This window comes from Ovis canadensis, chromosome 2 (assembly GCF_042477335.2).
Source record: "Ovis canadensis isolate MfBH-ARS-UI-01 breed Bighorn chromosome 2, ARS-UI_OviCan_v2, whole genome shotgun sequence".
Lineage (NCBI taxonomy): Eukaryota > Metazoa > Chordata > Mammalia > Artiodactyla > Bovidae > Ovis > Ovis canadensis.
This window is the reverse complement of record NC_091246.1, coordinates 194,345,501-194,358,711: the sequence shown is the minus strand read 5'-3', so window position 1 is coordinate 194,358,711 and position 13,211 is coordinate 194,345,501.

Genomic DNA, 13,211 nt, shown 5'->3' with positions numbered 1-13,211 from the left:
ATCAGAGGCAGCACTCAGCAGATAAACATGCCTCTTTGCTTTCCTTTGCACCTGTTTTTTCTTGTGGCCAGTAGCACCTTGCTACCAGTATAATACATTTCTTTTCTCAGTGAATTTTTCTCCATCGTAATAATTCACACCTTCTTAACTCCAATCATGTAGGTTTTAACTGGCTGTAATCTTTTTATTACCTACTATTTCTTTTAAAAACTTTTCTCCTTAAATTCCTGGCTCAAAACGGACCTCTTTGAAGACTCCTGCAGGTCTCAGCTGATCCAGGGAGCTTCCTTTACCTTGTATAAAGACTTTTTTTTTCTTTTTTTTTTTTGGTCTCTAATAATATAATACTCTGTTCTCAAAGTGTGGTGTCCCTTCCAGCAGCATCAGCATTCCATGGGGATTTATCAGAGTATAAATTCTTAAGTGCCACCTCATACTTACAGCACATGATCAAAAACTAATCTTCAAGGATGAAATATGAAAAATGCCAACCCAATAGGCATAAGTGCTGAATCCTGTAGCCTTGACCATTTCCTCCTGAGAACACTCTTTTTCTCCAAGTACCAACTCTCAGACCTCAGTGTATAGCAGAGTCCTTTTGAGAACTAAAACAGAAATGACTAAGCATGTAATTTCTGGTTCGGCAGACCCCAGTTAGAGTTTGAGAATTTGTACTTCTTAACAGCTCCCAGCTGGTGCTGGTACTTTAGTTCCTAGGGCCACATTCTAAGGACACAGGCACTGAGCACTCTACCCACATCTTTCAACACTCATTCAGGCCTCCTGTGGATGCTCAAGTCAGGTTTGCACAAGGATTAAAACAAAACAAAAAAGTCTATATTTCCCACTGGCATAAATGGGAATAAACTGGAACAGTTTGAAGGGTAAAGATAAGGAATTTAAAAAAAAAGGGGGGGGGGGTAGAAAAAGCACACCTAGATCAGCTTTTGAGTTTCTCACTTTTAGCTTAATTTCCTGACTGTGTGACACCCAGCTTGACTCCTGGTCTGTCCTCTTTCATGAAAAAGTCATGTCATCCCTAAGAGCTGGGGCTGCTCCAAGTATGCCCAAGTCTACCACGCCCGAGCCGAGTACCTCTTTTATGTTTGCTTTAGCGCCCTGTCTCTGCTTTCACAGAATTTAAAGATGCTGCATTTTTTAATTGATATACAAGTAACATAAACTAAACTACAGATCTTAAATGTAATACATCCAATGGTTCAAATTAGTGTATAAAAATCTGTAGCCACTACCAAAAAGAATAAATAGAATGGTTCTGTTACCATCCTTCTATGACTGTCTGATATTCATTACCATTGATTCATTTTGCTTGTAGTTGTATTTAGAGGGCTTCGCAGGTGACGCTAGTGATAAAAAACCTCACCTGCTGATGCAGGAGGCATAAGAGATACGGGTTCAACCCCTACGTTAGGAAGATCCCCTGGAGGAGGGCATGGCAACCCACTCCAGTATTCTTGCTTTGAGAATCCCATGGACAGTGGAGCCTGACTGGCTACAGTCCATAGTGGCACAAAGAGTCAGACGCAGCTCAAGCAACTTAGCATGAACGCACATAGTTGTATTTAATATGAATGATATCATACATCATACTATATATATTCTATTGTTATAAAAAGTTCTTTCACTTAATGTATTTTCATATTCATCATGTGATGAGTTGATTTGAGAGTTTCTTACATTGTTATGAAATATTCAATTGTATGGATATAAAATAATCATTTTATCATTCACAAGCAGAGGGATATTTTCTTTTTATTCCAGTTTAAGTCTGTTATGATTAAAGTCACTGTGAACATTCTCAGGCATATCTTTTTTTAAATTTTATTTATTTTTGGCTGCACTGAGTCTTTGTTCCAGTGCAAAGGCTTTCTCTAGTTGCGGCAAGCAGAGGCTGTTCTTTGTTTTGTGCACAGCTTCTCATCAGACTGGCTTCTCTCATCATGGACTATGGGCTCTAGGACAGGGGGACTTCTGTATTTTCAGTGTGTGGGCTCTAGAACACAGGCTTGGTAGTTGTTTTATACAGGCTTATTTGCCCTGAGGCACGTGAAATCTTCCCAGACCAGAAATCGAACCCATGCCCCCTGCACTGGCAGGTGAATTCTTTACCACTGGGCCGCCAGTGAGTTCTCAGGCCAGTCTTTTGGTGGACATGTTTGTACTTGCGGTGAGCCAATAATTGAGAGTAAAATCACTATATCACAAGGTAGATTCATTTTAACTTTATAAGCAACTTCTGCATAGTTCTTCAAAATAATTAAACTATTTTGAGCTCCCATCAGCAATATACCAAAGCTCTAGTTATGTCATATCCCTACAAATATTTCTTATCCATTTTTATTTAAACTTCACCAACTCAAGTGGATGTGAAATGGCACATCATTGCATTTCATCATTGCAATTTCAGTTGGAATTTATTAATAAATTTCCTGATTGCTAGTGAGACTGAGTATCTTTTCATGTTCTAAGCCATTTTCTATTTTTGTGACAATTTAAGTATTTTGCCTATTAATTATTGAGTTGTCATTTATTATTGATTTGCAAAGATTCTGTATATATGCTAAGTAAAAGGTTTTTTTTTTTTTAATTTCACATATTGCTGCAAATATTTTCCCAGGTAGTAATTTGTCTTTCAAGTCTTAACTGGTATCTTGTGATTAAGCAAAATTTTTAATACTGATAAAATCCAATTTATATTTTCTCCTATTATGGCTTGTCTTTTATGTGTTCATAGTCATGAAAACTATACTAAATAATAAAATTACAAATTTCTCATATAATTATCAAGAAAATATCTATGTAAATATTCGAAAACTTTATAATTTGGATTTTATTTCAAAATAATTATTGGATACGGAAGGAAAATGTGTCAATGTTCATATGAAAACACAAACCAATTATTATAGCAATATTTATAAAACATTTTAATTTTCCCATTGACTTACCCCGATGACCCCCAAGGAAATCAGTCCTGCATATTCATTGGAAGGACTGATGCTGAAGCTGAAACTCCCATAGTCTGGCACCTCATATGAAGAAGAACTGACTCATTTGAAAAGACCCTGATACTGGGAAAGACTGAATTCAGGAAGAGAAGGGAATGACAAGGATGAGATGGTTGGATGACATCACTGACTCAATGGACATGAGTTTGAGTAAACTCGGGGAGTTGGCCATGGACAGTGAGACCAGACGTGCTGCAGTCCATGGGGTCGCAAAGAGTTAGACCGGACTAAGGCACTGAACTGAACTAAACTGAAGATAGGGATTGAATTTCATTTTCTGTAGGTGGTTATCCAGTTTTCCCAACCTATACAGAAGAAGCTATTTTTTCCTCATTACCCACTCTTGGCTCCCTTGTGGAACATTCAGTTCAGTTCAGTTCAGTCGCTCAGTCGTGTCCGACTCTTTGCAACCCCATGAATCACAGCACGCCAGACCTCCCTGTCCATCACCATCTCCCGGAGTTCACTCAGACTCACATCCATCGAGTCCGAGATGCCATCCAGCCATTTCATCCTCTGTTGTCCCCTTCTCCTCCTGCCCCCAATCCCTCCCAGCATCAGAGTCAACTCTTCACATGAGGTGGCCAAAGTACTGGAGTTTCAGCTTTAGCATTCTTTCCAAAGAACACCCAGGACTGATCTCCATTAGAATGGACTGGTTGGATCTCCTTGCAGTCCAAGGGACTCTCAAGAGTCTTCTCCAACACCGCAGTTCAAAAGCATCAATTCTTCAGTGCTCAATCTTCTTCACAGTCCAACTCTCACATCCATACACGACTACTGGAAAAACCACATCCTTGACTAAATGGATCTTAGTCGGCAAAGTAATGTCTCTGCTTTTGAATATGCCATCTAGGTTTGTCATAACTTTCCTTCCAAGGAGTAAGCATCTTTTAATTTCATGGCTGCAATCACCATCTACAGTGATTTCGGAGCCCAAAAGAATAAAGTCTGACACTGTTTCCACTGTTTCCCCATCTATTTCCCATGAAGTGATGGGACCATATGCCATGATCTTCGTTTTCTGAATGTTGAGCTTTAAGCCAACTTTTTCACACTCCACTTTCACTTTCATCAAGAGGATTTTTCATTCCTCTTCACTTTTTCCATAAGGGTGGTTGTCATCTGCATGTCTGAGGTTATTGATATTTCTCCCGGCAATCTTGATTCCAGTTTGTGTTTCTTCCAGTTCAACATTTCTCATGATGTACGATGTACTCTACATAGAAGTTAAATAAGCAGGGTGACAATAGACAGACTTGACACACTCCTTTTCCTATTTGGAACCAGTCTGTTGTTCCATGTCCAGTTCTAACTGTTGCTTCCTGACCTGCATACAGATTTCTCAAGAGGCAGGTTAGGTGGTCTGGTATTCCCATCTCTTTCAGAATTTTCCACAGTTTATTGTGATCCACACAGTCAAAGGCTTTGGCATAGTCCATAACGCAGAAATAGATGTTTTTCTGTAACTCTCTTGCTTTTTCCATGATCTAGCGGATGTTGGCAATTTGATCTCTTGTTCCTCTGCCTTTTCTAAAATATGTAGGGATTTACTTTGGACTCTCCATTCCGTTGGTCTAGGTGTTTATTTTTACTTGAGTAGCATACTGTTGGGCTTCCCAGGTAGCTCAATGGTAGAGAACCAGCCTATCAATTCAAGAGATGCAGGAGATGCAAATTTGATCCCTGGGTTGGGAAGAATCCCCTAGAGAAGGAAATGGATGGCAATCCATTAAAGTATCCTTGCCCAGAAAACCCCATGGACAAAGGAGCCTGTCATGTCAAGTCCATGGGTGCTGGGGTCCTGCCCCAGTGGATCCAGGGAATTTGAAGGGGAGATGGTGTAGGCGAGGAAAACTTATTTATTTAGATATATAAGAGAAATTAAGAAGAAATAGTATAGTAGGAAAATTTAGTGGAGAAAAGAGGCTGAATAACTTGGTTTACGGGGAAAGCTAATAAAACCTCAGGACAAGATATATGCACCATCTACGTTGGGCCACCGGTGCCCATTTGAATATCGGAGGGTGCCCTGCCTTGGGCTCCCTCTCTCACGGATCTTAGAAGCCAGGGCAAGTAAGTAGATGTGGTGAGCCTCACCGCTCCAGATGGGAATTCAGCCTGAAAATAGAGTAAGAAAAGAAGACACGGAGAAACCAGTCTTTCCAGTGACTGGCCCCTCCTCTATTGTTGTAAAGGCTTTTTATACCTTTTTTGTACTTAGAGATCAATGGATAATATAAAATTATGCAGTGTCTGCAGCCCTCACTCTTATCGAGACCTGGCTTTCTCTCTGCATATTTAGTCGTATACACAAGTCTTAGGTGATTTACATCATCTTCTGGCCAGAAGGTCAATTAACATTTTATGGCCCTTTTCTGATAAGGGTTTGTCAACCAGAAGACTTATTTGTCTTAAAAGTGTTGTTCTTCCCAAAGTCTGGTGCCACTCTCAGAAAGCACTAAATAAAGTTACATTCTTACATAGCAAGGATACAACAATTTATAACAAGTAAAAGGAGTACAGTGATTTATAACAAAGAGAAAAGTAATTAACTCAAAAGTCTAGTGTTGCTAACATCAAAACTACTATATTCCTTTTTCTATATCCCTAATTAATATCCTTCAGGTGCCTAAAAGATAAAGAATATGGAGGCCTGGCAGCAGTCATTGATTCAACACTGAAACCCGTCACCAATATAATTTTTAGCTCTTTAGAAAAGGCTCTATATCTTTAAGATACTTTAAGCTTTTTGCCTCTCGCGGTTAGGGGGCTGTAAGCAATTCACAAATTGTAAAAGTCTGGGGGAACCTGTCAGGCAAGTTAGAGAGCCATCAAAGGGGTTTGAGCTGAAACATTCCTTTCATATGCAGGAGACTGAAGCCCTGAGTTAACTTTTTTCCAGAGAATGTCAGAAGAGTAGAAAGCACAGTACAATAAAGCAGGCAGACTCTGGTTTTGGGAGGTAGATGTTCAGGAAAACCCAGGGGGAACCCCTGAAGCCAGATCACACCTTTGTGTTTTGTTGGGCTTCCTTCCTCATGACCTTTGCCACGGGCAGGATTCCTCATGCTGGCTCCCGGTACATGGGGTCACAAAAGAGTTAAACATGACTTAGTGACTAAACAGCAACAACAACCATACTGATACTATTTTGATTTTAGTTGTGTAGTATAGTTTGAAATCGGGAAATATGATGCCTTCAGCTTTGTTCATCTTTCTTAGGATTGTCTTGGCTATTTGTGGTCTTTTGTGTTTCGTACAGTGTTTAGGATTGATTTTTCTAATTCTGTGAAAAACACTAATGGAATTTTGATAACAGCTGCATCAAATTTATATATGACTTAAGGTAGTATGGACACTTTAACAACAGTAATTCTTCTGACAGTGAACATGGGATATCTTTCTGTATCTGTCATTTAATTTTTTTATTTAAGTGTTTTTATTGTACAGATCTTTCACTTTTTTAAGTTAATTTTTATTGGAGTATAGTTATTTACAAGGTTGTGTTAGTTTCTATTGTGCAGCAAAGTAAATGCATTTTACGTATACATATATACACTCTTTTTTAGACTCTATTCACATGTAGTCATAACAAGAGTATTGAATAGGGTTCCCTGTGCTACACAGTATGTTCTTATTTGTTATATACAATATACATTAGCAGTGTACAAATTGGGAGATTAAGATTAACATATACACTGATTATTTTTTTAAAACTTTCTATTTTGTATTGGGGTATATAACCAGTTAACAGACAATGTTTTGAGAGTTTCAGGTGAACAACGAAGGTACTCAGCCATACATATGCATGTATCCATTATCCCCTAAACTCCCCTACACAAATTATTTTCTAATGACAAGTGTAGATTTCAAATGGGATTCACTCTGAGGCATAGTTGCAAATAGTTCCTTTTATCACTTTCTTGATTAAATATATTTCTAAGCATTATGTTGTTTTCAATGCTATAATGAGTTGAATTGTTTTCTTTTTTCAGATATTTTGGGCTGTTTATTGTATATAAAAACATGATTTTGTATTTTAATTTTTATATAACAACTTTACTGAATTTGATTATTTTCAACCATTTTTGGTTGAGTGTTTAGGATTTTTTACATATAACATCCTATTATGTAGATACAATTTTACTTCATTCTGATTTGAGTGCCTTTTATTTTTATAATACATTATTGCTCTAGCTTGGACTTCCAATACTATATCGAATGATTAGTGAGAGCAGATACCTTGTTTACTTCCAATCTTGAGGAAAAACATTCAAATTTTAACTATGAAATATGTCAGCTGCGAGTTTGTTGTCTCTGACCTTTAATATGTTGAGGTGTGTTACTTTTACCCTCAATGGACTGGTTGGATCTCCTTGCAGTCCAAGGGACTCTCAAGAGTCTTCAACACCACAGTTCAAAAGCATCAATTCTTTGGTGCTCAGCTTTCTTTAAAGGCCAAGTCTCACTTCCTTATATAACTACTGGAAAAACCATAGCTTTAACTAGATGGACCTTTGTGGGCAAAGTAATATCTCTGCTTTTTAATATGCTGTCTACATTGGTCATAACTTTTCTTCCAAAGAGTAAGTGTTTTTTAATCTCATGGCTACCATCACCATCTGCAGTGATTTGGGAGCCCCCCAAAATAAGTTTGTCACTGTTTGCACTGTTTCCCCATCTATTTGCCATGAAGTGATGGGACCGGATGACACGATCTTAGTTTTCTGAATGTTGAGTTTTAAGCCAACTTTTGCACTTTCCTCTTTCACTTTCATCAAGAGGCTCTTCGGTTCTTCACTTTCTGCCGTAAGGGTGGTGTTATCTGCATATCTGAGGTTATTGATATTTCTCCCAGCAATCTTGATTTCAGCTTGTTCTTCATCCAGCCCAGTGTTTCTCATGATGTACTCTGCATATAAGTTAAATAAGCAGGGTGACAATATACAGTCTTGACGTACTCCTTTCCAGATTTGGAACCAGTCTATTTTTCCATATCTAATTCTAACTGTTGCTTCCTGATCTGCATACAGATCAAGAGGCAGGTCAAGTGGTCTGGTATTCCCATCTCTTTCAGAATTTTCCACAGTTTGTTGTGATCCACACAGTCAAAGACTTTGGCATAGTCAATAAAGCAGAAGTAGATGTTTATCTGGAACTCTTTTTCTTTTTCCATGATCCAATGGATGTTGGCAATTTGATCACTGATTCCTCTGCCTTTTCTAAATCCAGCTTGAAATCTGGAAGCTCATGGTTTGTGTACTGTTGAAGCCTGTTTTACTAGCATGTGAGATGTATGCAATTGTGCGGTAGTTTGAGCATTCTTTGTCATTGCCTTTCTTTGGGATTGGAATGGAATGAAAACAGAGCTTTTCCAGTCCTGTGGCCACTGCTGAGTTTTCAAACTTTGCTGGCATATTGAGTGCAACAATTTCATAGCATCATTTTTTAAGATTTGAAGTAGTTCAACTGGAATTCCATCACCTCCACTACCTTTGTTCGTAGTGAAACTTCGTAAGGCCCACTTGACTTCACTTTCCAGGACGTCTAGCTCTAGGTTGCTGATCACACCATCGTGATTATCCGGGTCATGAAGATCTTTATTTGTGTATAGTTCTTCTGTGTATTCTTGGCACCTCTTCTTAATATCTTCTGCTTCTATTAGGTCCATTTCTGTCCTTTATTGAGCCCATCTTTGCATGAAATGTTCCCTCGACATCTTTAATTTTCTTGAAGAGATCTCTAAACTTTTCCCATTCTATTGTTTTCCTCTATTTCTTTGCATTGATCACTGAGGAAGACTTTCTTATCTCTCCTTGCTATTCTTTGGAACTCTGCATTCAAATGGGTATATCTTTCCTTTTCTCCTTTGCCTTTCACTTCTTTTCTATTTAAAGCTATTCATAAGGTCTACTCAGATAACCATTTTGCCTTTTTACATTTCTTTTCCTTGGGGATATTCTTGATCTCTGCCTCCTATACAATGTCATTAACCTCCATCTATAGTTCTTCAGGCACTCTGTCTATCTGATCTATCCCCTATATTACACCACTAAAAACAAAAAAGAACTCAAAATGAATCAGAGTTAAACATAAGATCTGAAACAGTAAAACTCCTAGCAGAAAACATAGAAAAGTTATTGGACATTTGGTCTTGGCCACAATTTTAGTACTAAAGGATGTTATAACCATTGGGCAATTTCACTCACTTCCCATGCTAGTAAGGTCATGCTTAAAATCTTGCATGCTAGACTTCAGAATTATGCAAACCAAGAACTTCTAGATATTCAAGCTGAGTTTAGAAAAGGCAGAGGAACCAGAGATGAAATTGCCAACATTCATTGGATACCAGAGAAAGCAAGGGAATTCCAGAGAAACATCTACTTCTGCTTCATTGACTACACTAAAGCCTTTGACTGTGTGGATCGTAACAAAGTTTGGAAAGCTCTTAAAGAGATGGGAATACCAGACCATCTTACCTATCTCCCGAGAAACCTGTATGTGGGTCAGGAAGCAACAGTTAGAACCCTTTATGGAAAAACTGATTGGTTCCAAGATTGAGAAAGGAGTACAACAGAGCTGTCTGCTGTCACCCTGTTTGTTTAACCTATGTGCCGAGCACATCATGAGAAATGCCAGGCTGTATGAGTTATCAACCTCAGATATATGGATGATACCACTCTAATGGCAGAAAATGAAGAGGAACTAAAGAGCTTCTTGATAACGGTGAAGAGGGTGGAAAAGTCAGCTTAAAACTACACAACTAAACATTAAAAAACTAAGATCATGGCATCGAGCCCTATTGCTCTTGGCAAACAGAAGGGGAAAAGGTGGAAGTAGTGACAGACTTCCTCTTCTTGGGCTCTACGATCACTTCAGATGGTGACTGCAGCCATGAAATTAGATGATTGCTTCTTGGTGGGAAATCGATGACAAACCTAGACAGAGTATTGAAAAGCAGAGACATTACTCTAATGAGAAAGGTCTGTATAATCAAGGCTATGGTCTTCCCAGAGGTCACATATAGTTGTGAGAGCTGAACCTAAGAAGGTAAAGAACCAAAGAACTGATGCCTTCAAACTGTGGTGCTGTTCAGCTTTTCTTTTTGATTAATAAATGTACTCTAAAATTGACTGTGGTGATAGTTGTACAGTTCTCTGAATATATGTTAAAACATTGACTTATGCACTAAAGAGATGAATTGTTTGGTGGTGTATGAGTTTTATCTCTATAAAACTGTTATGAAAAAGATAGAGATAGACAGACATAGATATAGAGATGAGAAAGAATGAGTGAGAGATCCTATCCTTCTATAATACAGAGTGATTAAAATATATATTTTGAACATTACAGGTAGGATACCATCCAAACAAACTATCATGATCTAAGATTGGCTTGTCTCTTTAAGCTCATCAATTTCACAACTCTTCTCACTTCATCCTTACTCTAGCTTCTCCCATTGTAACAAACTATTTGAAGTTTTTTTTCTTGAAATGTCCCTCTCATTTTGTTTCACAGTGACAATCATCTTTCAAAAATTGAACTTCTTATAGGAAACCGTCTCAGTGTTGGGTTCATGCCTCCATATTGTCCTTTCCTTTATTCCTTCTTCATACTTCTGTTGTGCTTTGTGTAACATTTGGATGTAGAACATTGGACATGGAACAACGGACTGGTTCCAAATAGGGAAAGGAGTACATGAAGGCTATATATTGTCACTTTGCTTATTTAACCTATATGCAGAGTACCTCATGAGAAATGCCAGACTGGATGAAACACAAGCTGGAGTCAAGAGTTCCAGGAAAAATATTAATAACCTCAAACATGCAGATTATACCACCCTATGGCAGAAAGTGAAGAGGAACTAAAGAGCTTCTTGATGAAAGTGAAAGAGTAGAGTGAAAAAGATGGCTTAAATTCAACATTCACAAAACAAATATCATGGCATCTCGTCCCATCATTTCATGGAAAATAGTTGGAGAAACAATCGAAACAGTGACAGAATTTATTTTCTTCGGGTCCAAAATCAACTGTGGATGGTGACTGCAGCCATGAAATTAAATTACGCTTTCTCCTTGGAAGAAAAGATATGGCCAACCTGGTCAACATATTAGAAAGCATAGACCTTACTTTGCTGACAAAGGTCCGTCTAATCAGAGCCATTGTTTTTCCAGTAGTCATGTACAGATGTGATAGTTGGACCATAAAAAGAAAGCTGAGTGCCAAAGAATTGATGCTTTTGAACAGTGCTGTTGGAGAAGACTCTTGAGCATCCCTTGGAAAGCAAAGAGATCAAACCAGTCAATCCTAAAATAAATCAGACGTGAATAGTCATTGAAAGGACTAATGCTGAAACTCCAATACTTTGCCCCCTTATGCAAAGAACTGACTCCTTAGAAAAGACCCTGACGCTGGGAAAGGTTGAAGGCAGAAGAGGATGATAGAGGATGAGATGGTTGGATGGCATCACTGACTCAATAGATATGAGTTTGAATAAGCTCTGGGAGTTGATGATGGACAGGGAAGCCTGGAGTACTGTAGTCCATGGGGTTGCAAAAAGTTGGACACAACCGAGGGACTGAATTGAACTGATGTAACATTTAATTGTTCTATTCATTTCATTATTTATCATGCCATTTATTCAACCTTAATAATAAAGACAGAATTATTCACCTTTTACCCCAAGGTATGTGAGTTTATCTTAGTGCTTGCAGGGTCAGACATACAATAAATATTCAATAAGTGTTAACTGAATGAGTAAATGGCCATTTTTATATAATTAATGACATCACTCTTCGTAAGCTTAATTTCTCTGCATCAAATTATTTTAAGAGAAACCTCCTTTATAAACCATTAATAATGATTAGCATTGTCAAGTAACTTTAATAATTTCAATTCAGTTCAATATATTTGAATTTCAAGTTTCAGTGACTAAAAAATAAAATCATAAATCAAGATATGGGCATGTTAAGACCTTATATATTGTCCTTTGTTGTTCTTGTTTAGTCTCTAAGTCATGTCTAAACCTTTTGCGACCCCACGGAGTGTTGTGAGCCAAACTCCTCTAATCCCAGGAATTTCCCAGGCAAGAATACTGGAGTGGGTTACCATTTCTTTCTCTAGGGTATTTTCCTGATCCTGGGATTGAACTCATGTGTCCTGCATTACAGGCAGATTTTTTTTACCACTGAGCCACAGGGGAAGCCCATTGTCCTTTGAAATTCATACATTACATAGAAGATTTTAATACCCTGAGCCTTCATTAAGCCTCTATATTTAGACTGTGCCCTAAACTGATACTTTTCCTCTCAATGGATAGTTTAAAATCAGGTAAAGTTTTATGCTAGATGTGAAGGTAAAAATGTATAAATAATTGCAAATTTTATAAAACAAACCATTTTGCTTTTTAAGGAAATTTACTTAGAATAATTCTTCTTTGAGTCTGTGTGCCAAATGGCAATGAAAACATTTTTTAAATCTATAATTTCTTTACCACGATTCAGGTCCTCTGAAATACTCAGTGGTTTTTTGATGTCCACTACCAGTAAAGGAGGAAGAAACCAAAAGTATTTAAACTTATTCATGGAGTCCATAGAACTATGGTAAATCCTTAGTAAATTCTGTATCTTAAATGTCATTATCTCTTATGATATAAAAAGAGAATCAATGTTCAGACCAGTGACCTGAAGACCTCTTAGTATTATCAGTTTTTAAATACTGCAGGCATTTTACCAAGTTTCTATAATAATTCCAAGAGATAAAAGAAATCAAGTATGTTAACAATACTTCAAATGACTGAGGTGATGAAAATTCTTTAGATAATTAAACTTCAATTACTCACAATAATTTCTGGCTTAGAACTGTAGTTTGATTGAATGCTTTGATACTTCAGGGTTAATGGCATCAAATGTATCTAATATTACATACATAACTTCCAAATAATTGAGTATAATGCAATACCAAAGGGTAATATGATAGTCATGTCAAGTATTGCATTAGAGATGGTGGTTCTTTTTATTACAGTTAAGAAATGCTAGAGATTATGTAAGAGGGACCACTGAAGCTACCCTTCAATGTTGTCTCCTATAATTCTGTAGCAAGTAGTAAGGCATGGTGGATGGTTCCGAGACTATGCTGGATGGTAACCTACCCAGGGTAAAGATCACATGATGAAATCTCCTT